Below are 23,344 nucleotides of genomic sequence, written 5' to 3'. Positions count from 1 at the left end.
TCAGCAAGTCACCTACCTGTTCTCTGCTGTGGAATCTGAATCTTCATCTATAAGATGATGTCTTCGTTCAGCTCCCCTAGCAGCAGACCCTGACAAGGATTCAGATACAAGAAGTTTATTTGGGAGGTTTTATTAGTCAGGATTCTCCAGAGAAACAGAACCAATAGGAAAATATATATACACACACACACACACACACACACACACACATGTGTATATACACATATACACACATACACACATATATACATATATACATATATGTGTGTATATATGTATATATACAGATATGTGTATATGTATATATGTGTGTATGTGTGTATATATACATATATACACATATATGTATATACACACATATATGTATATATTGTGTGTATATATACACATATATGTATGTATATACACATATACACATATATGTATGTATATACACATATATGTATGTATATACACATATATGTATGTATATACACATATACACATATATGTATGTATATACACATATACACATATATGTATGTATATACACATATACACATATATGTATGTATATACACATATACACATATATGTATGTATATACACATATACACATATATGTATGTATATACACATATACACATATATGTATGTATATACACATATACACATATATGTATGTATATACACATATACACATATATGTATGTATATACACATATACACATATATGTATGTATATACACATATACACATATATGTATGTATATACACATATATGTATGTATATACACATATACACATATATGTATGTATATACACATATGTGTGTATGTAGTTGACCTTTGAACAATGATGCAGTTGGGGCGCTGACCCTGCATATAGTCAGAAATCCATGTATAACTTTTGACTCCTCAACAACTTAATTACCAATAGCCTACTGTTGACTGGAAGGTTTATGGTTAACATTAACAGTCAATTAACACATACTTTATAGGTTATATATATTATATACTGTATTCTTACAACAAAGTAAGCTAGAGAAAAGAAAATGTTATTAAGGAAATCGTATGGATGATAAAATTAATTTACTATTCATTAAGTGGAAGTGGATTGTCATAAAGATTTTCATCCTTATTGTCTTCATGTTGAGTAGGCTGAGAAGGAGGAGGAAGATGAGGAGTTGACTTTGCTGTCTCAGGGGTAAAAGAGGTAGAAAAGGTGGAGGAGGTGGAAAGGGAGGCAGGCACACTTGGTGTAAATTTTATTGGTGTCAATTTATCCTTATATAAGTGGACCTGTGCACTCGAAACCCATGTTATTCAAGGGTAAACTGTGTGTGTGCATCTATATATGCACACACACACATACACACCACATGGTATATACACAACTATATATATACACACACATACACACACATACGTATATGTGTGTGTGTGTAGATATGTATATGTATATGTATATACATGTGTGTATATGTGAGAGAGAGAGAGAGTGAGATTTATTTTAAGGAATTAACTTATGCAAGGCCTTGGGGGCTGGAAAGTCAAAAATCTGAAGTGCAGGTCAGCTGGAAACCCAGAGAAGAAATGATGTTGCAGCTCAAGTCCAAAGGCAGCTAGGAGGCAGAATTCCTACTTTCTTGGGGGACCTCAGTCTTTTTCTCTTAAGGCCTTCGACCGATTGGATGAGGCTCACCCACATTATGGAGGGGAATCTGCTTTATTCAAGGAAAGCCTACTGATTTAAATGTTAATTGCATTCAAAATAAACTTTCACAGCAACATCTAGACTGGTGTTTGACCAAAAGCATCTATACTGGTGTTTGCCTAGCCAAGTTGAAACATAAAAACAACCCTTACAGAGGTGACCTCAGGAAACATTGGTAGAAGGCGAAGAAGTGATAAAGGGAAGGGAAAGTAGACAATAAAGGGTGTGTTGTCAAGTGAGTTACTACTGTGGACAACTAGAGCTGAATCCTTGTGGAGACCTCTGGGTACCTGATACAGTTTGGCTGTTTCTCCACCCAAATCTCATCTTGAATTGTAATTCCCACAGTTCCCCACCACAAATCTCATCTTGAATTGTAATTCCCACATGTCATGGGAGGAACCCAGTGGGAGGTGATTGAATTACTGGGGAGGGTCTTTCCTGCACTGTTCTCATGATAGTGAATGAGTCTCATGAGATCTGATGGTTTTAAAAAGGGGAGTTTCCCTGCACAAGCTCTCTTTTCTTCTCTTGTCTGCCATCATGTGAGACATGCCTTTCACCTTCTGCCATGATTGTGAGACCTCCCCAGCCACATGGAACTGTAAGTCCAATAAACCTTTTTCTTTTGTAAGTTGTCCAGTCTTGGTTGTGTCTTTATCAGCAGCATGAAAATGGACGAATACAGTACCAGAGTAGAATACATCCCTCAGAGTCACCCTGCCCACAGTAGGAAAGAATTGGGCCATTAATATACTAATTTCCATCAGTCAATGTTCCAGAGCTGCTTACAGTGTGGAGGTCAATTCCTCATCCTACAGGGATGCTATGTGGGCAGGTGAAGCTGACACTAGTGGTCAGAGACAGTGTCTAGGCAGAGACTCACATACTGACAGTCAGAAATTGGGCCAATGTATATGGAAATGGCAAGGGCTAAGGGACATGGGTGGGACACAGAAAGTGTCTACAAAATAGAGAAAAACATGCATTCTCAAACTTTATTATTTCATTTCTAATGGTAAGATGAGAAAAATAGACATGAAAATACTGGAATTTTAGTTTTTATAAATGAGATATTAACCATTTAAATAAAAAAGACTATTTCAAAAGCTATAATTTCAAATTAACATAAATACCCTAATTCATGAATATTCCATTTAATCAAGATTTTGCTGATAAATGCCATGTGAGGCTAATTTCTATTCATCTTTCCAATCTTAGTGAGGATGTCATATTTTCCAGGAAGCTTTCTCTGTCACCTCTAGCCATGTCAGGTTCTATGTTATACACTCTCAAAGCCCCATGTTCTTTTATTTTCCTTCAGAACGTTTCCCAGCTCCCTGAAGGAAAGGACCATATATTTCTTGTTTATTAATAATTCCCCAACATCTAGCAGAGTACCTAAACATATAGAACACCTAGTAGGTGCTCAATAAATATTTGATTAAAAAATTAAAGAGATATGGCCGAAAACCTTTCTTGAAATCCATAATGAATTACTGAATACTGTAAACTAAATTCATACTATGACTCATACTACATTGAGAAAGTATCTTTAGGAACCTAACTGCCTTAATGAAGAGAAAAGAATGATTTTTTATCAATATGGCAATTATTCATAAGTAAATAGGTGCTTTTAAAGCACTTGAGGAAAAGTACTTTCTTAAGTAGATTGTCTGACCTCTGAAATTATGTTTACAATACTAATTTCAGTGGGAAACTCTTTCATCATAGTCTATTAGTCGGTATCAGTTACATTATGCTGTGGTAACAAACAACCCCACACATCTTAGTGGTGTAACATAACAAAGTTCTACTTCTTATTCACATGATTTCTCCAAAGCAGATCAGCAGGGGGCTTCATTCCTCACACTCATTCAGGAATTCAGGCTGGTAGAGGCCCTCTTGTCAAAATTTGCTTTCACAATCACCATGGTGGGAACAAGGAACATGGAGAATTATGTGCTGCCTTTTCAATTTTCTGCCAGAGAGTGACATGGTCATGCGGTTATCCATACTTAACTTCTGGAGATCAGGTTCCCAGAAGGAGTACCAGAAATATTTAGTGAATAGCCTTAATGGCATAGACTCCAAAGGTAAATTCCAGGCTAGGCTGTATCTTATATCACAAGTTCCAAAATCATAGAATATACGTAAATGAGGTTTGGCTGATTTCATCAGTATATCAGAGTCTCCCAATCAGAGATAAGATCTCTTTCTGTAAGTAGAGCTCATAAGAATCAACGCATGTTGGAGGAACTGAGCCATCTGCAGAAGTGTCCCATCCTCTCACAGGACCTGTAAATGTGCTGCTGATAAAGGCTTCAGAAAGCACTGGGTGTAATGAGGGCGACAAGAGTTTTTCCTCAGTGCCGCATTATATTAAAAAAAAGCTATTTTATAAATGGAACAAGTGAAACAACTTCTGCATTTCATCCCCTTACAGGTAATTAAGGAGAGAGAATAATACACTCTACCACACCTCTGGTAGAGTGTATTATTTATTCTCTCTCCTTAATTACCTGTAAGGGGATGAAACATCATCTATGATTGTCATGTTACCTGCAGTAAACTCCTCCCCATATGGAAGGACCATAAACTCCTGTCCCACGGAGTTTTAACCTGCCATGTCCATTCCTTTAGCTAAAGAATGTGAGTGGATATAACCGACTACATCCCAGTAGAAGCTTTAAGAGCCATTGTGGATTTCTGCCAGCATTCTTTCTCTTTCCTTCTGCCAGAAATAAGAACATCATCTCCCAAAGGGAGATTGCATCATTCAGGCTGGGTTCTGGAATGAGAAGACACATGGAGCAGAATTGACCCAAACCAGTGACCTATACTGTATATGAGAAATAAATGTTTCCTTTGTAAGCCACTGAGATTTTGGGGTTGTTTGTTACTGCAGAAAAGCTGACCAACACACTAAGGAATGAAGGTGCCTCGACAAAAAATAAAAGGATCTTTGGTCTAGGAAAGCTTTTTATACTCCCCTTTAGTACACACAGGGAGGCCCCAGAAGGAAGAACGTAATGAGAGCAGTTGAGATAAAGAAGAGTTCAATCACCATGTGTAATAAAGGAACTGAAGAACTTGAGGAGAATTTTCAATTTTCAATTTTCTGCTGGAGCACGGGATGGTAAACTATGGCCCAAGGGCCAAATGTAGCCCACCACTTGCTTCGGTAAATGAGGCTTTATTGGAACACAGCCAGGTCGATTCATTTATGCATTATCTTTGGCTGCTTTTGCTCCATAAAAGCAGAGTTCAGCAGTGATGACAAAGATCTTATGGTGTGCAAAACATAAAATATTTACTGTTTTGCCCTTTACAGAAAAAGTTTGCTGACAAATGTCATAGAGAGTGGATGAGATGGGGCTCTGAAATTTGTACAAGAGGAGAGGTAGGAAAATGATTTCTATAGAGAGAACAGACACAAGCAACAAGAGAGGAGATTGGAGTCTAAGAAGAAAGATACCCAAGGACAAACATTGTGGTAGGGAAACCAAGGAACTTTGAGATGTCTAATCTTCAATTCTGCATTGTTCCCTTTTCTGTTCTGTGCAGTAATTCCCCTCCACTATCCCCAAGCCTTAAGTAAGTCTGTTACATAGAGTATTCCAGTGCATGGGGTGTCTGGAGGAAGGAAGGAGAGAGAGACTGCTACAGACATTGCAAAGCAGGAGAAACTAGGATAATAACTGCCCCTTCTCACCTCTTGACGATTCCTTAACCCTTAGTTTCATCTCCTTGACAGACTGAGTTACTTGTCGCCGTTTCTTACTCCTTCTTATTCCCTGTTAATCCTTCCTGGCTTTTGCTCTCTTAACAAGTTTGTGTTATTGTTGAGGTCATCTGAGGTGCAGCTGTCCTCCTCAGTCAGGAAGGGCAGATTAGTAGTCTCTCAGTAGTCCTGAGCTCACACTCCCCCAATACCAACCATTGGTCCTTTGAGTAACCTCCTAGGATTCTTGGGGAGCAATGTAGATTTTTGCTTTCAGAAGGCTCTAGAATGGGTCAGAACAATAGGCAAATTAACTTCACTTCAAGACTGCTGGATAGTCAAGGATGAAAATTAACTGCCTATTTTCCATTACAAATTATGTTCATTCATCTTATCTAGGAGAGCTCTTTAGAGATTCTTTATTGGTGTCAAATGGCAAAGTAAAGATTCTCTAACAATGAAGTGCTGGCAACATTGAGATGTCCTGAATTTGCATGTAATCCTCCTCCCCCATGATCTAATTCATGGAGGGAAATTAAAGCTCACAATTAAATCTTCTTATTTTTTAGAGTTAAGACCTAAAGAAGTTAAGGTTCAAAACTGAAATATCTTCTCCTTGTAAGTGAAAGTCAAAAGCTTAGAATTTCTATATCCAGAGAAATTAAAGTCCAAAATGTATTATAATGCTGTATTCTCCTCTGTCTTAGCCACAGGGATTCTCAACATCTGGGTACAGTGTGGCCTTCTTCAGCAGCAACTGCCTGGGTTGTCTTATTCCTCAGGAGCCGAATGAGTCTCTCATGTGGCTATGCTGGTCTTCTACTTCCCCATAGCTGAGACTCAGCCTTCGGACCATTGCCATCAACTCCCATCACTGCACTCTGCTCCACTCCAAATGACCTTGTCACAACATACAGTGGACACTTCTCAGCCCTTATTTAAGTAAATGACATCAGCATCGCACAGACAAAGAGGATGGTTCCCTGCCCTGTCAACAACTGTTCACCCCTCAGACCCACCTCCAACCCACATACAGATATCAGATTCCAGAACAACCACAGAAACAGAACCTGAAAAACAGACCCCAAATTGTATTACACATTTGGAAACATTAGTCGGTTTACTTCTTGTGAGAGGGGAGACTTGGCACTGATGACTCAGGTATACCAAGTCTTCACTAAAATCACATAGATAGAAGGGATATCGGTGATCATCCAGTGAGGGCCTGCCTTCAGGTGGCTGACTCTCTAGAAGAGATGGCCAGTGATTCCCTTTTTAAGGACAAAGGAATAATAACATTCCTAGATGATCCATTCCTCCCCTTCAATATGTTTTATTACCCTGTTTCTGCTAAATACACCTTTGCCTTCTCTTGTTCAGCCAGACTTCCATTTTAAATGACTAAAGTGGTAACTTAATGCTATTGTTTCTATGTTAGTGCAATGGGAAGAAAGCCACTGGATTGGCAGCCACTGACTTGTGCAATGATCCGGAACAAGTCATTCCACCTCTTTGGCCCTCATTTGCCATATGTAAAATGGAGAAGGGGTTGCACTGGCTGATCTTGGAAAGTCTCTGTAGTCCTAGTGTTCCAGGGGTTGGCCTGATATTTACAAAAACAAGCAAACCAACCAACAAACAAAAAAAAAACCCTTGCTAGCCAGACTTTGCTCATGGAGACACTACAAATTCTGCCTGGTCTAGAGAACTTTTAGGATAGGTGAATCTTCAAAGTCCATTTTACTTAGGATTCAAATACAACAAAGACTTCAGCCTTAGATGATATGCCTTTGTACAGATCCCATTATGGAGAGCTATCTGCTGGAGTTTTTCAATTATGGATGGAGTTTATCAATTTTTTCCATCCTGAAGAATAGGGAGAAGATTCTAAGATTATGCTCATCTTTTTGGTTCAGGTGACTAGGTACGTGGTGGGGCCAATCTCTGAGACAGAGGAAAAAGAAGGAGGAGGTTTAGTGGGAAGATGATGTTTTGGATACATTGAGTTTGAGGTGCCTATGGGATATATTTGTGGAGATATTCCACATCCATTAGAAAATATTGTATTTTTAAAGAAAATCATGTTCATTTTCATAATCTTACTTCATTTTCATACCAATTCTATAATATTCCTCCCATATGACAGATAATTTGTAAGTATTGTTTCCATTTGAGAGATAAACAGGCCAAAGAGGCTAACTTAAAGGAAATGAAATGATGGATGGAATAGTGACTTACAAACATTAAAGTGCTGTGCACATGAGGAGGCTGATAATTTCCTCCAGGTCCACCAGAAAGGGATCACTGAGCTCAGATTAGATCCTGGCATTTTCTGACATTTGTTCCTCTGTTTCTCCAGGAATTACATCATGCATCTATACATTAATTCATTCCTCAAATCAGCTAACTAATCAACATTTGTTGAGCAGCTATGTGTATTAAGCAGTATGCTCAATGCTGGGTTAATGAAGAAGACAATTTTTGTTCTTGAAGAACTTTCATCTGAGAGAGGAAGGCAGACCTATAAATGATGACAAGATAGTGTGGCAAGTGCTATTATGGGAGTAGAACAGTGAGACCTGACATAGTCTTGGGGTTTAGGGAGGGCTTCCCAGAAATAATATTAAGACCTGGAAGAAAAAGTCAGACAAATGGTGGAGGACAACGGTGGTTATGTGGCAGTGAGACATTGTGTGTGCAAAGCCTTGAGACAGAAGATATCACAGATAACCAGTACGGGTGGATGTGGAGTGAGGGAATAATGGCATGCAACAAGTCTGGGGATAAAGAACAGGGGCTGGGTCATGTGTGATCTTTTAAGACATTCGTTCTAGTTATCTATCACTGTATAACAAACTACCCCCAAACTTAGTGGCTTAAAGCAGCCATTTTATTTTGCTCATAATTTTATGAGTCAGAAATCTCGGAAGGGTGGCTGGTTGGTTTGCCTGTGATCCACATGGCATCATCTTGTGGGGGATAGGGCTGGAGAATCCACTTTTCAGTTGGCTTCTTTGCTTACATATCTGAAATTTCAGGATTCTTTGACCTCTGTCTCCACACTGCATTTTACCCTGCGGTATGGCCATCTCAGGACATTTGGCCTCTTTATATGACAGCTGGCTTTCTCCAGAGTGAGCTCTCTAAGAAAGCTGGGCAGATGGTGACATAGCTTCAGAAGTCCCAGAACATCACTTCTGCCACATTCTATTAATTCAGCAAGTCAATAAGTCCAGGCCAGATAAAAGGGGAGGGAAAGTAGATTCCACCTCTCAATGAGGTTGCGTGGGGGTGAGGTTGCAAAGAATTTGCATCCATCTTTATTCTGTCACACCACGATAAAGAGTTTTGTATTTGTCCCAAGTGCAATGAACTTATTGTGGTGTTTTTAGAATGAGGGTGACAGGATGATCAGATAAATTTTAAATATATCTCTTTAGCTTCAGAGTGGAGCATAAATTGGAAGGAGAATTGAGATAGGTGGAAGAGAGACCAGTTAAGAAAGTTTTGAAGAGGCCAGGCTTGACTTGATGATAGGATGGTGGCAGTGATGTTAAAGAAAAGTAGAAGAATGTCTTTTAAAATTTCAGGAGGTAAAATCAACAGCATTGATTCAATAAGAGGGATGAATGTTCTTTTCATGTTATGCTGATGCAGTGTTTTTTCTTTTATTCATTTATTTATTCTTTCTTTTCAATCCATGTATTCACTGAAATACATTCACTGAACACTGACCATATTAATGGGATCTTTCAGGAACTGTGCTCTGTACTGTAGGAGATACCAAGAGGTTTCTGCTCTCAGGGAGCTCAGTGCAGTGTTAGAACTTGTTCACAGTTTCAATCGATTATTCAATAATAGCAATATCAATCAACCATGTGTTGACTCTTTATACTGTGCCAGCCACTTTACATATTCAGTAGCCCTTTGTCCTTTGCATATGTATTTATTTAATATGTGGTTTCAGCGACTGTTTAATAACACGTAGCCATTTGTAACTGATGGAGGCACTGGAGGTTGGTGTGTGGGAAAAAGTCTATAGCCCAATACCCAGTATCTGCAGATTCACATGGTTTTGATCTTCTCCATCCATCACTGCCACAGAAGAAGTTCTAATTTGGGATCCAAAAGTGCCCATGAAATTTTCCAGAAATACTTCCTTTCATGGGGAGATCTGTATTATGTATAGCCTTCTTTAATCCCTAACTCTATCATTACGAATGGGTTCCCATCATTACCTCTAACTCTCCACTCTCCACTCTGCTCCCAGAGACCAGACCTCTGAATACATTCTTGCGCAGGGCATGACTGTGATTCACTGGGGAGGAGGAGGTGACTCTTTCTCCTTCTTTATCCCAAGAACACGCTGCAGATATTTCACAGCTTAAAAAAAGAATAAAGAGTGTTAATTCCCACAAGCTTCTAGTGGATTTGGGACAATAATTCTGCGCATCCCAGCAATAATGGACCTCTTTCTTTGGAATCTAGAACCCAATTGGCCTAGCTGCTGAGAGTTCTGGTCAACCCATCTCCCCTCTGTCTCCATTCAGTGCCTCAGTACCACTTTCTCCCCTCTTCTCTCGATGCCCTGAAACTTTGGTATTTAGAAATTAAACCTTAGTAATGCGGTTTGGTAACAACCAGACTGAGGTGGATTCAACCCAGTGACCTCAAGAGGAAAGAATTTCTGAAATGATTTTTTTTTCAGGTTTTCAAAGAAGCTGGTACTGTACTTTTCATTTCACACATCACAAATTTACATCTTCAAAAGCTAGAAAATATCAACACCTCAGAAAAATATGGTGTAAAATATGTGGACATCTGCTCACCTGAAGCAGCAGTAATCACAGAGAAAATTGTAATCCCCTGGACTAGACCAGCATTAGGCTTTAGTGCCTAGGACCTGACTTAGGGCCATCCTCAACCTTCTTAGTTCTATATAACATAAAAGTCCAGCCAGCACATTCCCTGAACTAGGCTGCTGGTAAAACCAGAGACTTGTTTCAACAGAAAGTCAACAATGAAGCCGTTGTGTTTCATTGGAGTGAGACAGGATTGGAGGAGCTAAGCTTCCCACTGTGGTTTAACACCTTCAATGGGGCCTTCCTCTCCAGCCCAGCCCTGTTGGGTTAGGAGTCAGCATTCGACAGGTATTTCCTGAGGGCCCTTTTCACTGTTCCCTCTCAACGTGTGCATTCACGGCCAGGTCGTTTATCCTGCCTGCCACCTTGGGCTGATGAAAATGTTGCTTTGACTTATGACATGAGCACTTCCTCAGAAAGTTGGGGACCCCAAGTGAGTTCTATCCCTAACTTTTCTCTATGGAAAGTTTTTTTTTTTTTTTTAATTGTTTATAGTCTGTGAATTTTGGATGGCAGCCAATGCTGAAGCCAAGAGGAAGGCTGTCTCTGTGGGATGTTGCTTGCATCCACCACCGTGGTAAGCACGTGATGTTGTCATCAGTGTATTTGGCTCTAATGAAATGCTTTCTTTGTCTAAGAGGATATCTGTTTGCATGTTTATACATTATCCTACGCTGTTAATTGGCAATCATGTTTTTATTTAATTTTATGAGATTAATGTAACCTCTTTTTGAGCCCTAATACATCACATGGCAAATAAAACTCAGACATTTTTGGGTTGAACAGAACTAGCCTGCCACCAGACCTCTCTTCTAATTCCTGAAATATCAGCCAATTATACCAAGACTTAGCAGTACAAAAACCACAAACTCATCTGTAAGGCAAGGAATTGGTAGCACATAAAAGGATAATTATTTGAGTTTGAGGAAGAATAACTGAGGAAAGTGGTAAAATCTTTTATGACAATGTTTAGACATAATCAAAATTATCATGACTGGCTTGGTTTAGGTATTGCATTGTTGCAATTTGGGGGATGCAATGATGATGCCATTTAGGCACATAGGTGCCATCTAAGGGTTATGGTTGGTGGTAAGAAAGGTTTCTTAAGAGCAGCTTCTTGGTTAGATCACTACATTCTAGAGAATGTGGGTTTAACCTTTCTTGAGTAACCTTCTTGGTTAGGTCACCACATTCTAGAGAAGTGGGTTTAACCTTTCTTGAGTAACCTTCTTGGTTAGGTCACCACATTCTAGAGAAGTGGGTTTAATCTTTCTTGAGTCTTGGACCAATTTGGAAATCTGAGAGAACCTATGGTTTGCCCCACACTCCCACATGCTTATATGCTCATCTACACACATTTATACATATAGTTTAAGTGGGGCGTCCACTGAGCTTCCAAAGACTTGTCCTAAAGGACCATGGATTCCAGGTTAAAAACTCCAGTTCTCAGGCCTGGTTCTTAGTTTTAAACCGTCTTGGGGTGCCAGAGATGAGGATAGACTCATGCTAACTGAAATACCAGACAGAAGCGATGAATAAGGCAAAATAATTTATAACAGGGCTTCCTTCTTTCCAATAACCAGAATGCTTTTGTGTTCACTTCTCAATATCCAGAGATACGGGAAATAGAATCATTTAGCCAAATATTACTTGGAGAGGTGAGTGGCCTGAGGGTGAACTTTTTACTCCATCAATGAGGGAACTCAGTGATCTGTCCCTGTCCTAGAGTAAAGATCCTCTTCTCAGTGGCCTCCAGATCCAGGATCTCTCTCCCTTAGACAGTGCTGGATATACACATGACAACTTGTGCTTCTTTGAATTCAGTTTTCCATGCTGGTTAGCCCGCTCAATTGATACGTTCTTTCTTTAGACAGTACCTGTTCCCTTAAGCCCTGGAGCCACGTGTGTTTCTTCTAATTTTAAGATGCTGCAATCTTAGCTCCACAGGTATGGAGGATTCATGAGAGCAGAGATGGACCCAATCTGTGCTTTTCATTGACTCTAGTTGTTCCAGGAACTCACAAGAAAAGTTGAAGGAGTTCCTGTAAATTTGATTTGGTTTGTGGCAGTCATGTTTTGTTTGTGTCTACCCCAGCCCTGAGCTAGAACTTGGACAGGAGAAGACAGCAGTGGTCCAGGCTGAAAAATTCCCAGGTTTAACTCCCGGTTAAAGTTTTGTGTAGTCAGGGAGGCTGTGATTCACATTTCCCAAAAGACTGGTTCAGAGTGTATATGCATATTTTAATGTTGTGTATTCATGCATTGGACCATATTTCCAGCCACTTTGCCAAAAAACTATCTTTACAATGTGCCCCCATTGGTGTAAATGTCTGAAGATCCAAGGGGGTTTGAATGGAATAGTTGAATGTCAACTTTGTCCCCAAAGTTGGTTCATAATCCTCTTAAAATGTTTATATTTAGGAGTTCTCTGATGGCCAAAACATCCTCATTGACTCATATAATCTAATACGGCAGAAGGACACGTCTCTACCCTAACATGAAAACTGTTGGCCTCTCTTAAACCCTAATGGGACAACATTATTTCAGAATGCAAAGGCATCTGGTAGAATTTGTACTGTACCAATGCCTGGGAAGGGAACCACACCCAGTCCAGGCTTTTATTCATCAGTGGGTGAGTTGGACTTCTGGAAGGATGACAAGTATCTTAAAACAGTTATTACTTCCCTGTCAAAAGTTTGACAGTTGAGCTGAAACCTAATATTTCTAACAATAATTCCAAAATGTTGCAAACTAATGACTGATCCTGGAGAGAAAGGAGTGTCCGCAGCATAGAGCACTCATCCCTGGGGCACTGCCTTGCATTCTCATTCTTTAGACTAGCCTTACACCTCATAAATCTGTCAGTCATTTCAAATAAAATTTCTGTTTATGTTGTGAAAACTATTTCCAGTGTTTCACGTGAACTGTCTGCAAACTGATAAGACAATGAAGGCTGGATTCCACATTGAAATAAGGCAAGAAAATGAGTTTCTATTTTAACCGATAATTTCTTTGCTACCTCTAATGCTGCACACCTATTAAAAAAGCTAGTGTCACATTTCCTTCAGTTTGGAGAATTTAAGTTGAATCTTCTCATTTGGGTTGCCATCTGGTGTGCTACTAACAGTCTCCGAGAGTAAGAGGCCATCTGTTAATACTTTTTCCAGGAAGCTTTTTATAGAGCAGTGAAGTGGCAACTCTCAAAAACACATTGTAATGACTTACATGAACTTGAGTATATGTACAAATTGAGGCTGATACTTTGTTTCTACCAACACTATTTTCTTCCATTGAGGAGGGACAGAGGAATCAAGAAATGTATACTTGTATGCAAAAAATGTGCATCCCTACCATGTGGAGAGCCATAAAGTTAACAAGTTATTGGCTTTATGGTATTTTAAAAAGTAAGGTTATAAATACATACTGAGAAGTAATAATAATAATAATGATATTGATAGTCATGTATTGACCACTCGCTATCTTCCACCTAATGTGTCAAATGTTTTACATGCATTGACTTATTTTATTTTTACAACGACCCTGATAAATACTTGCCAATATTATACTGTTTACAGATGAAAAAGAATTGGTGCTCAGAGAGGTTAATGACATGTCCCTGTGCTGAGGTAGTAGTAGCCAGCACCTGAACACAGTTTTCTTTTCTTTTTAAAATTTTTTTCTGACTTCAAAGCCTGTGCTATTCTTTATGAGCTATTCTTTCTCACTGTCCTGTGAAGCTTGGAACAGTCTGTCTTTTGTAACTAGCTGGATACCAGCTACTAAACTTCCTATCTCTAGAAATAAAGGTTTAAGTAAATTTGATCAAGGACAGCTGGTGGTTTGCATTAATAACAGTATGGGTCAGGTTTTGCTGTAGTTACAAATAACCCCTAAATCTCAATGGCTTGCCCAAAAAGAAAAAAACAAAAAACAAAAAACAAAACATATTTACTGGCCATGCGGCATGCCTGACTCAGGTCACGGGAACTCTGCTCATTGTGATGACTCATTGCTGGAGCCTCCATCCCTACCCAGGCTTCCATGATCACAGTGATACTGGCCACTCCTCACTTCCTCACACATTTCACTGGCCGAAGCAAGGACTTGATCAATCCAAATTGGAAGATTAAAGTTAATTTTTCTAAATGGGCTAGGAAATTTCAATTCTATATGTGCATCCAGCAGGAGAACCACAATATTTGGGCCTACCCCTAGTTACTGCAGCAACTAGATCAGTTGATTAAAAGCCTTCTGATTTCTGGTCCTTTTTTCACTGTGCATTTTTCAATTTGAGATTATGATAAATGGTCCTACACCATACTTTTGCATTGCCTGGGCTACAATATATTTTTGTCTGGTTGCATTAACTGATCTTTAAGAATCACACCTTATTTGAACCAGACTCCTTTCTATCTAGCATGTGTCACATTTCTCTTTTGAATCTATGTTCTATAAACATAGGAAGACACCGGTGTACACAAATCATCCCAGTATCTTTTTCATCCAATTGGAGGTTGCTCCAAAGATGATTTCAGATAGTATAATATAACTGAATTTTCCTTTTGGTCTATGTCATAGTATTTCAATTTCAATTATGTTTTAAAATTTTTGTTTTTAACAGGTCCCTATTATATTCAAAATAGACTTCATTTTTGCATTTGAGGTAAATAAATGATGAAGGTATTTATGTCCTGACATCAACTTTACAAGAGAACTCGAAGAGTAGTTTGGACAAAGCTATTGTTTAGGTGTTCCTTCATGTTGGCGGCCACTTCATCAGGCCACTAGGGTGAGTGTACTCAAGGACCCAAAGGTCAGCTTGCCCTTGTTAGACAGTATGACTTTTGGGGCCTTGGCAAACTATTCAGCAATATTTAAAATATCTAGTTTATTTTTGTTATGTTTTCTTTTACATTTACTGTTTATTTCTAAGATTATAAAAGTAATACATGTTGTATTAATCTGTTTGTGCCAGAGTACCACAGACTGCGTAATTTATAAAGAATAGAAACGTATTTTCTCACAGTTCTGGAGGCTAGAAAGTCCAAGATCAAGGTGCTGGCATCTTTTGAGGGTCTCCCTGCTGTATGCTCCATAACACTGTGTACTCACGTGGTGGAAGGGCAAAGAGGCCAAAGGGAGCCAAACTTTCTCTTTAATAATGGCATTGATCTATTCATGAGGGCAGAGCCCTCATGACTTAAATATCTTCCATTAGGTCCTATCTTCTGACACTGTTGGATTGAGGGTTAAGTTTCTAACACATAAATTTTGGGGGATACATTTAAACCATAGCATATGTTAATTGCTAAAATTTTGGAAAATATAGCAAAAATGATAAAAAGGAAGAATTGCTAATAATCATTAATGATTATATTAAAATAACAACCACTTTTACAATTTTGGAAAATAACTTTTAATACTTTCTGTATGTTCTGCCTATCACTCTCACCCTCCCAACAAATCAGTAGCCCATTTTGTACTGTAGTAGTAAACCTGTAATATTTCTTCAAAGTACTTAAGTCTGTAATTTTAAACAGTATTTATTTTTGTATTTATATGTTTAATATATCTGCTGCACCGGAATGTAAATACCATGAAGAGAATTTTGTGTTCTTGTGCCAGATGCTGGCACCTTGATCTTGGACTTCCTGGCCTGTGAGAAAATAAAATTCCTGTTCTTTATAAATTACTGTCTGTGGTGCTCTGTTATAGCAGCACAAACAGACTGAGATAACATGTATCTCTAGAGCCTATCAGAGTGCTTACCACACAATAGGCATCTGATAAATATTTATTAAATAGATGGAACGGACTGCCCGGGGAAGGGGAGGGCTGCCACCTGGGCTGGTTGTACAACTCAGCTGTTCCAGCCTTCAGGCTATGGAGAGTCCGAGCCAACAGGGGCAGAGGTGGTTCCCCACCACGACGCAGCTGTTTCGTGGAGGCATGGCCAGACTGCTTCTTTAAGCGGGATCCCAATCCCACTCCTCCTTGCGGGGGTGGTGGGGGGGCGAGAAGGGGGGTCCTCCCAGTGGGGGCCACCGGCTACCTCGGCTAGTGTTCTCCCTGGGACGGAGTGGCTGAGGGCAGAGCAGGCCACTACCTTGACCATTTGAGCTTCTCAGCTGCTCCAACCTGTGGGCCTTGGAAAGCCCAATTCAAGGGCTCAAGGGATCTCCAACACAACAGAGCTGCTCTACCAAAAAGCAGCCAGACTGCTTCTTTAAGCAGATGCCTGATCCCATTTCTCCTGAATGGCTGAGACCTGCCAACCAGGGTCTCCAGCCACCTCCTTCATCCCCCCTGGCATGAAGCTTCCAGAGGAAGGGGCAGGCTGCCGTCTTTGCTGTTTCATAACCTTCATTGGTGATACCTCCAGGCATGGGAAAAATTAAGGCAACCAGCATCTGGAGCAGACCCCCAGTAAACTACAGCAGCCCTATGGAAGAGTGGCCTGACTATTCAAACAAACAAAGAAACAAATAGAAAACAAGAAAACAAAACAAAACAAAACAAAAAAACCCCATCCAAAGGTCAGCAACCTCAAAGATTGAAGTTAGATAAGCCCACAAAAATGAGAAAAAAAACATGAAAACGCTGAAAACTCAAAAAACCAGAATGCCCCTTTTCCTCTAAATGACTGCAACACCTCTCCAGCAAGGGCTCAGGACTGGGTTGAGGCTGAGATGGCTGAAATGACAGAAGTAGGCTTCAAAAGGGGGGTAATAATGAACTTTGCTGAGGCTAAATGAACATGTGGTAACACAATGCAAAGAAGCTAAGAATTACGATAAAACAATACAGGAGCTGACAGCCAAAAATAGCCCATTTAGAGAGGAACACAACTGACCTATTAGAGCTTAAAAACACAGTACAAGAACTTCACAATGCAATCACAAGTATTAATAGCAGAATAAACCAAGTGGAGGAAAGAGTCTCAGATCTTGAAGACTATCTTTCTGAAATAAGACAGGCAGACAAGAATAGAGAAAAAAGAATGAAAAGGAATGAACAAAACCTCTGAGAAAGGGTTCAATTCAACAAGAAGAGCTAACTATCCTAAATATATGTGCACCCAATACAGGAGCACCCAGATTTAGAAAGCAAGTTCTTAGAGACTTTCAAAGAGACTTAGACTCCCACACAATAATAATCAGAGACTTTAACACCACACTGACAATATTAGACAGGTCATCAAGATAGAAAATTAACAAAGATATTTAAGGCCTGAACTCAGCTCTGGGTCAAGCAGACCTGATAGATATCTATAGAACTCTCCACCCAAAAACAACAGACTATACATTTTTCTCATCACCATATGGCACTTTAAAATTGATCACATAATTGGAAATAAAACACTCCTCAGCAAATGCAAAATAACTGAAGTAATAACAAACAGCCTCTCAGACCACAACATAATCAAATTAGAACTCAAGAATAAGCAACTCACTAAGAACCACACAACTACATGGAAACTGAACAACCTGCTTCTAAATGACTCTTGGATAAATAATTAAATTAAGGCAGAAATTAAGAAGTTCTTTGAAACTAAGGAGAAAAAAGAAATGACATATCAGAATCTCTGGAGTGCAGCTAAAGCAGTGTCAAGAGGGAAATTTATAGCACTAAAGGCCTACATTCAAAAGCTTGAAAGATCTCAAGTTAACAACCTAACATCACAAGTAAAAGAACTAGAGAACCAAGAGCAAACAAACCCTAAAGCTAGCAGAAGATAAGGAATAACCAAGATTAGAGTTGAACTGAACGAGATAGGGACATGAAAAACCCTTCAAAAATCAGTAAATCCAGGAGCTGGTTTTCTGAAAAAATTAACAAAATAGACTGCTAGCTAGATAGCTAGACTAATAAAGAAGAAAAGATAGAAGATCCAAATAAACACAATCAGAAATGATAAGGGGGATATCACTACTGACTCCACAGAAATATAAACAATAATCAGAGAATGCTATAAACACCTCTATGCACATAAACTAGAAAATCTAGAAGAAATGGATAAATTCCTGGATACATACACCCTCCCAAGACTGAACCAGGAAGAAATTGAATCCATGAATAGATCAATAACAAGTTCTGAAATTGAGAAAGAAATACATAACCTACTGGCCAAAAAAAGCCCAGGACCAGACAGATTCACAGCTGAATGCTACCAGAGGTACAAAGAAAAGCTGGTATTATTTCTACTGAAACTATTCCAAACAACTGAAAAGGAGAGACTCCTCCCTAACTCGTTCTATGAGACCAGCATCATCCTCATACCAAAACCTGGCAGATAACAACAAAAAAGGAAAACTTCAGGCCAATATTCTTGATGAACATCACTGCAAAATTCTCGACAAAATATTGGCAAACCGAATCCACCAGCATATCAAAAAGCTTATCCATGATGATCAAGTAGGCTTCATTCCCAGGATGCAAGGTTGGTTCAAAATAAGCAAATCAATAAATGTGACTCATCACATTAACAGGACTAAAGACAAAAACACATGATTATCTCAATAGATGCAGGAAAGGCCTTTGATAAAATTTAACATCCCTTCATGTTAAAAACTCTCAATAAATTAGATATTGAAGGAACATGCCTCAAAATAATAAGAGCCATCTCTGACAAACCCACAGACAATATCATACTGAATGGACAAAAGCCCGTTCTCCTTGAAAACCGGCACAAGACAAGGATGCCCTCTCTCACCACTCCTATTCAATGTAGCATTGGAAGTTCTAGCCAGGGCAATCAGGCAAGAGAAAGAAATTAAGGGTATTTAAATAGGAAGAGAGAAATTCAAACTATCTTTGTTTGCAGATGACATGATCCAATATATAGAAAACCCCATTGTCTCAGCCCAAAAGCTTCTTAAGCTGATAAGCACTTCAGCAAAGTATCAGGATACAAAATCAATGTGCAAAAAATCGGTAGCATTCCAATACACCACAACAGACAAGCAGAGAGCCAAATCATGAATGAGCTCCCATTCACAATTGCCACAAAAAGAATAAATACCTAGGAATACAGCTAACAAGGGAAGTGAAGGACTTCTTTAAGGAGAACTATAAACCACTGATCAGAGAGGACACAAACAAATGGAAAAACATTCCATGCTCATGGACAGGAGAAATCAATATTGTGAAAATGGTCCTACTGAGGCCAGGCACGGTGGCTCATGCCTGTAATCCCAGAACTTTGGGAGGCCGAGGCGGGCGGATCACCTGAGGTCAGGAGTTCGAGACCAGCCTGACTAACATGGAGAAACCCTGTCTCTACTAAAAATACAAAATTAGCTGGGCGTGGTGGTGCATGCCTGTAATCCCAGCTACTTGGAAGTCTGAGGCAGGAGAATCACTTGAACCCGGGAGGCAGAGGTTGCAGTGAGCTGGGATCATGCCGTTGTACTCCAGCCTGGGCAACAAGAGCGAAACTCCGTCTCAAACAAACAAACAAACAAACAAAAAAGAAAGAAAGAAACAAACAAAAACAGATAATGGTTTTACTGCCCAAAGTAGTTTATAGATTCAATGTTATTTCCATTAAACTACCATTGATATTCTTCATAGAATTAAAAGAAACTATTTAAAAATTCATTTGGAACCAATAAAAGAGCCCAAATTGCCAAGACAATCTTTTTTTTTCTTTCTTTCTTTTTTTTTTATTATACTTTAAGTTTTAGGGTACATGTGCACATTGTGCAGGTTGGTTACATAGGTATACATGTGCCATGCTGGTGCGCTGCACCCACTAACTCGTCATCTAGCATTAGGTATATCTCCCAGTGCTATCCCTCCCCCCTCCCCCCACCCCACAACAGTCCCCAGCATGTGATATTCCCCTTCCTGTGTCCATGTGATCTCATTGTTCAATTCCCACCTATGAGTGAGAATATGCGGTGTTTGGTTTTTTGTTCTTGCGATAGTTTACTGAGAATGATGGTTTCCAGTTTCATCCATGTCCCTACAAAGGACATGAACTCATCATTTTTTATGGCTGCATAGTATTCCATGGTGTATATGTGCCACATTTTCTTAATCCAGTCTATCATTGTTGGACATTTGGGTTGGTTCCAAGTCTTTGCTATTGTGAATAATGCCGCAATAAACATACGTGTGCATGTGTCTTTATAGCAACATGATTTATAGTCATTTGGGTATATACCCAGTAATGGGATGGCTGGGTCAAATGGTATTTCTAGTTCTAGATCCCTGAGGAATCGCCACACTGACTTCCACAATGGTTGAACTAGTTTACAGTCCCACCAACAGTGTAAAAGTGTTCCTATTTCTCCACATCCTCTCCAGCACCTGTTGTTTCCTGACTTTTTAATGATTGCCATTCTAACTGGTGTGAGATGATATCTCATAGTGGTTTTGATTTGCATTTCTCTGATGGCCAGTGATGATGAGCATTTTTTCATGTGTTTTTTGGCTGCATAAATGTCTTCTTTTGAGAAGTGTCTGTTCATGTCCCTTGCCCACTTTTTGATGGGGTTGTTTGTTTTTTTCTTGTAAATTTGTTTGAGTTCATTGTAGATTCTGGATATTAGCCCTTTGTCAGATGAGTAGGTTGCGAAAATTTTCTCCCATGTTGTAGGTTGCCTGTTCACTCTGATGGTAGTTTCTTTTGCTGTGCAGAAGCTCTTTAGTTTAATTAGATCCCATTTGTCAATTTTGGCTTTTGTTGCCATTGCTTTTGGTGTTTTGGACATGAAGTCCTTGCCCACGCCTATGTCCTGAATGGTAATGCCTAGGTTTTCTTCTAGGGTTTTTATGGTTTTAGGTCTAATGTTTAAATCTTTAATCCATCTTGAATTGATTTTTGTATAAGGTGTAAGGAAGCGGTGCTCTACACGTTCAGAGAAACTTCTCTAGTAACGAACTATAGAAATGATTCCTGAAAGTATAGTCTTTGCCAAGACAATCTTAAGCAAAAAGAACAAAGCTGGAGGCATCACATGCCATGACTTCAAACTATACTAGAAAGCTACAGTTACCAAAACATCTTGGTACTGGTACAAGAACAGGCACACAGACCAACAGAACAGAATAGAGAACCCAGAAATAAGATCACACACCTTCTACCATCTGATCTTCAACAAAACTGACAAAAACAAACAGTGAGGAAATGATTTCCTATTTAATAAATGGTGCTGGGAGAACTGGCTAGCCATATGCAGAAAATTTAAACTGGACCCCTTCCTTACACCATATACAAAAATTAACTCAAGATGTATTAAATACTTAAATGTAAAACCCAAAACTATAAAAACTCTAGAAGAAAATCTAGGCAATACCAGTCAGGACATAGACATGGGCAAAGATTTCATGATGAAGATGCCAAAAGCAATTGCAACGAAAGCAAAAATTGACAAATGGGTTCTAATTAAAGAGTTTCTCCACCTCAGAAGAAACTGTCATCAGAGTGAACAGATGACATACAGAATGGGAGAAAATTTTTGCAATCTGTCCATCTGATAAAGGTCTAATATCCAGCTTCTACAAGGAACTTAAATTTACAAGAAAAAAACACCCATTAAAAAGTGGGCAAAGGACATGAACAGACACTTCTCAAAAGAAGACATACATGTGGCCAACAAACCTATGAAAAAAGCTCTACATCTCTAATCATTAGAGAAATGCAAGTCAAAACCTCAATGAGATACTATCTTACACCAGTCAGAATGGCTATGATTAAAAAGTCAAAAAGCAACTGATGCTGGTGAGATTGTGGAGAAAAAGGAACCCTTTTACACTGTTGCTGGGAGTGTAAATTAGTTCAACCATTGTGGAAGATAGTGTGGTGATTCCTCAAAGACCCAGAGGTAGAAATACCATTTGCCCCAGAAATCCCCTTACTGGGTATATAGCCACAGGAATATAAATCTATATATCATTCTATTATAAAAATACATGCACACGTATATTCATTGCAGCACTATTCACAATAGCAAAGACATGGAATCAACTTAAATGCCCATCAATGATAGATTGGATAAAAAAATATGGTACATATGCACCATGGAATACTATGAAGCCATAAAAAGGAACAAGATCATGTCCTTTTGCAGGGACATGGATGATGCCATTATCCTCAGCAAACTAATGCAGGAACAGAAAATCAAATACTGCATGTTCTCACTTACAAGTGGGAGCTGAACAATGAGAACACATGGACACATGGAGGGGAACCATACACACTGATGCCTGTTGGAGGGTGGGTGGGGAGGAGGGAGAACATCAGGAAGAATAGCTAGTGGATGCTGGGCTTAATACTTAAGTGACGGAATGATCTGTGCAGCAAACCACCATGGCGTGCATTTGCCTATGTAACAAACGTACATAACTTGCACATGTACCCCAGAACTTAAAATTTAAAAATCAGAAAACATATATTTATTGAATAAATGAATTAATCATACACACACAGACACACACGCACACATGCACACGAACATGATTCCAAGTCATATAATTGAATTTTCTTTTGTTAAAATATCACAGCATTTCAATTTAAATTATATTTACATTTCTTTTCTTCTTAGCAGGTTCCCAGTATATTCAAAATAGACTTTCTTGTTACATTCAAAGTAGGCCAAATGTTAGGGGTATTTATATATTGTAAATATATATTTTTAAAAAGTTGAGATCATACTTTATTACTATTTTACAGCATGATTTTTATTACTTTACATTATATTGTATTTTACTATATTTCCTAAGTACATTTATTACTAATTCTGACATAATTTTTCATGGCTGTATGCTGTCTTATAAATAGATAGATGAGAGTTTATTTAACCATTTCCTTACTTTTGGATATTTATACTATCTTCAATATTTTGCTCTTATAAATAGTAGGGTGTGTTATCCATATTTCTGGGAACAGTTCTGATATATGCTTAGGATAATTGGAAATTATTGGATCACAGTGAATGCAGTTCTTTAAGGCTCTTGTTATATTGCCAAATTTCACTTCATATGGAACCAAAAAAGAGCCTGAATAGCCAAGACAATCCTAAACAAAAGAACAAAGCTGGAGGCATCATGCTACCCA

General features: G+C 38.9%; 1 pseudogene; it reads right to left on the bottom strand.

The window, feature by feature from the left end:
- Positions 1-21,127: 21,127 nt before the first annotated feature.
- LOC112207267 (small nucleolar RNA U3) lies at positions 21,128-21,200 on the bottom strand (annotated as a pseudogene).
- Between the last annotated feature and the right edge of the window lie 2,144 nt (positions 21,201-23,344).

This window comes from Pan troglodytes, chromosome X, assembly GCF_028858775.2.
Source record: "Pan troglodytes isolate AG18354 chromosome X, NHGRI_mPanTro3-v2.0_pri, whole genome shotgun sequence".
Lineage (NCBI taxonomy): Eukaryota > Metazoa > Chordata > Mammalia > Primates > Hominidae > Pan > Pan troglodytes.
Note: the sequence above shows the minus strand (reverse complement) of the source record. Positions and strands in the feature narration are given on the sequence as shown.